Below are 4,411 nucleotides of genomic sequence, written 5' to 3' on the forward strand. Positions count from 1 at the left end.
GGTGCAACTTGGGAAACAGAAAAAAAACCAATAATACAAATATTCACTCACCACAAAAACCAAGCTCCAAAAATGCCAGCGATGAAAAAGACGATGACGAAACAACAAGCGATAAGTTTTGTAATGGTAGCGAAAAGGTCGAAGGAAAAAATGTCGAAACATCACCATCTAGAGTTTTGGTTAACGAATCTAAAACAAACAGTGCAGCAACTCTAAGCGAAGAAAAACAAAAGGATGGGGTTTTCAACAATCAGGTGGTAGTTTTTTCATTCTTACTCTGCAAAAGAAAAAAAAAGAAAATTTGAATATCGAAAATAACAAACGGAACCTTTCCTCTGACGGAAGAATGCTTACGAAAAGAAAGCGTGAAATTTCACCAACCTCTTGGTCAGTTTTAACACGGAAGAAAGGGCCTGAAATGAAACCTAAAAATTAAGGAGAAGACTTGGTTGGAGGTAATTTTGAACAAAATTTCTATGTGAGAAAAACCAAATATTTTTTCCGTTTACATTTTTAGCATAGGAAATCCAGCCTTGCCCTTGTCAAAAAAAGACAAAGTACTAAAAAAGTTGCCCAGTTTTTTTTTGTGCATTCAGGAAGCAAAAACATCAAATATTACAAATCTACATCTGAGTTTACTGGATAAATATAACGTTTCATTTGATTTCATACCGGGCTCAAATAATTCTGGTGGGTTCTTAACGTTATTTTCATCAAACTTGAGTCCTGCAAAAAGAAATGCTTCAAGTACAAGTTCTTAAATTGTTAAAATTTGTCAAACTTGATTGGTTTGTTATCAACGTTTATGCAAACCCAAATTTCTTCCAAGCAACTTAGAATTGCCTGAATTTAAGCATCAGATTTTAACCTAATAAATAAAAAATTATCATGACGGGTGATTTTAATGCGCTGAGTTATGACAACATTAACAGTTCTTCAACACCTAAGTTAAAGGATGCACGTATCAAACAACTTACCCAACTCAAAGAACAAATTCTTGATTGTTTTGATTTTGTTGATTTCGCACTCAAGAAGGATTTTTTTGATTATGCACTTTATGACAAACAACATTAAAGTTTTGAGCGCATAGATTATGTTTTTATGAACTTCGGAACAGAGTATGACTTTATGCAAAGCACTCAATTATCAATCTCTGATCATTTGCTCTTACACGTTTTTGTTTAGCCATCTAACTTAGATCAGCGTGGCCCTAGTTACTGGAAATTAAATGAAAAAACTTTGAGAATTAACGCCAGCTTAGTTCGTGAAGAGCTAAAAATTTTTTGAAAATGAATCAAGAAGTAGTTACGAAAACATTAAGCATAATTTTCGTGACCTTCTGAAGTTATTTCGAGAGAAAAAAAAGCGTGCAGATCAGAAAGAACTTAATATATTGAAGTATCACGAAAATGCTATCAGAGACTGCATTTACAGCCGAAAAGGTCCGAACCCTAGTTTGATTGAAAATTATCATTTGGTGCTGGAACATTTTCAAAAAGTTCCCAAGGAAAATGATTTTTCATATTTTCGAAAAACTCTGAAAACTCTCAGCTATACTTTTAGGGGTGTGCCCAAGTTTTGTAGTCAATGGACCTCAAAGAACACAATTAAATCAATCAAGCGATATCAAGTGGATCAGAACGTTTATCATACGGATGAGGACATTCTTAAACAATTTCGAAAGTTTTTTTCAAATTTTTTTTTTCAAATGATTTTACAACAGACTCCGATCATTTACTAATAACGTTTTTATCAAACAATAAACTCGAAAAAAATTGAGAATGATGGCTATAATTACTTTACAGTAGATGAAATTCATTAGCTATAATCAAATTGAACTTAAAATATTTGCCTGGGACAGAGGGCTTTACATCTCGGCCCTATAAGACTTTCACGGATGAGTTTTTCAGTTTTATCTGAAGTTTTCAATCATTTTGTTCATGGTTGAAAACTCCCAAATAGTTTTCATTCAGCAATAATCAAACTGCTCCCGAAATCTGAAAATGCCATAGCAGTACAAGATTTTAACCCGATCAGTCTCATGAATACTGACGCGAAACTTTTTGCCCATGTTGTCTGTAATAGAATTAAAAAAAAACCTTTGCAAAATTCTAAAAAACCCTCAGCACGCGTATTTGCGTGAAAGACAAATGCACACAGCAATACGAAAGTTGAAAAAAGCGATTACTCTAGAACGATTGGCTAACCGAGGTTGATGTGCCGTAAAATTAGAATTTTCTAAAGCATTCGATAGAGTTGACAGATCACCTCTCGTCAAAATTTTGAAAGGGTTAAACCTTGATGAGTTTTCCATAAGAACTATTGAAACTTTGTATTTAGACTCAAAAACAGTAATTGAGATAAAAATATTTTTTAATCAGCCAGCTTCAAAAGTCATCGCCATGTGAGACAAGGTTGCCCTCTTTTCGCATTTTAGTCATAGTTTATGTCGAACCCCTTCTTCAATCAATTGAATCTACATAGGCAACTGAAGGTTTCAAGTTAATGTGCCCCAAACTAGTTTCATATCCAGTCGGCATAACTTGCCTGATCAAACTCCGATGTATTGACAGATTTTTTTGCTTAATCGATACATTTTGCAAAAAAACTTCAAATGACGATTAACATAAGTAAAAGTGAAGTGCTTTCTAAACCTGATTTATCACTCTAAAAATACTTGGTGCCTTATTTTACGATGCCAAAAAAAGTTGAAAATGTTGAATTATTGTTGACTCCTCAAATTCAAAAACATCGAAGGTTATTTGCACCTAGCAAATCTTTGAGGGCCAAAACATTAACACTGTCAGTTTGTGTTCTCCCTAAATTTTTTCATCTGGCTCGTCATACTACAGTTAACTTGGATACTGTTAGTAAACGCCAAGAATTATTAAATACAAAATTGAAAATTCCAAGCAGACTCGGCATAAGGAAAAAAGTTCTATATCACCCAATTTTAGATGTAGGGGTAAGCTTACCATGCCTACAACTCAAGGTTTTAAGTCTGAAAATAATCGATTTCTTTGCTTTCGATTTGTCAGATCGAAATAGTTTGTTACCAACAAAATTTATTTTACCGAAAGAAATCAAAATTTTGTTTAGAAACATGAACATCTCTATTGAAATAAGTTCGAGTGATAATGCAATATTTTCAAACGTTACAAATAGCCGTTTAATTATAACACTGCAGACAAAATTGCAAGACGTTTATTAATTCTGCTTAAAAAAACTGTAGTTTTTATCGAGCTGCAAGTTCCCGCTTGTATTTAGCTGCAAACCGCTATCTCTGTTCAGAAGAAGAATTGATTGAATTCACAGGCAAAGTTTGAAAAAAATCAATGTTTGATGAATGTGAAAAAACTTTCTTTATAACTTTGCGTACGCTGTTTAAATATCGAGAAAAGCCGTGTTTTTTATTTCTTGAGAATCCCCCCGAATGTTTCTATTGTAATTTAGAATGCGAAACATTCGAACACCAAATTTTCAGTTGTCCCTCGCTACAGCCTTCAACAAAAATATTACAGATTATTAATTGGCGTGACATTTTTGTATCAACGAACATTGCAAGGCTGAAGTAATTTATTGCGGTTATTCGTGGTGTATATTCAAAATCATCGACGTCATGGAAAATCAACTTGCAAACATTTGTGTCATGGGAGGTATGGAAGATACGAAATACAAAATGCTCGTTTTGATAAAAACTACCAAGGATATGCTAGACTTCAGCAACCAAAAAGGATACCCGGTAACCGGTAAAAATAATGTCAGTTGAACAAAAACTGCTAAGAAGTAGAAGGTAGATATTTCAAGCGTACCAGGATACTCTGTATCCGGTACTAAAAATGTTTTTTAAGCACAATTCACAAAAAGAACAAAAAACAGTTTGCCGATGAGGACATCCAGAATCCGTCTGAACAAAAAATGTACAGTAACAGTTCAGAAACTATCTAGACGAGCTCTAAAAAATTTACAAGGTGGTTCTTGTGTCAATAATTAGGTTTTTAACTCGATGAGTTGTTTTCGATAAAAATGATTTTATTTAATGTACATATTGATTAAGAAACTCTCAACTAAAAAAAAAATAATTTACAATTCAGAAAAAAGCGCGCATGCAGAATAATTGACAATTTTGACTTCTGATTTCTGTATTTTCAAAGAGAAAAACTCTATTTTAATTTTTTCGACTATATCCGGGTGAAGGGTTTTTGCCCCCACGAGAAAAACTTGATCATAAATCCACAACAACTGAGACAATCACAGCTACCAATTAGTCATGAAGTGCTGATTGAAACGGAGACAAAGTTCAGAAATGCGCTAAAAGCAAACATATCGACGGAAGAAACAAAACAAACCCAAATAATCAAAATCATTTCCCCATTCTCGAGAGAAATTGTAAAGTCAACTGAAAATCTTA

This window comes from Symsagittifera roscoffensis, chromosome 3 (genome assembly GCF_963678635.1).
Source record: "Symsagittifera roscoffensis chromosome 3, txSymRosc1.1, whole genome shotgun sequence".
Lineage (NCBI taxonomy): Eukaryota > Metazoa > Xenacoelomorpha > Acoela > Convolutidae > Symsagittifera > Symsagittifera roscoffensis.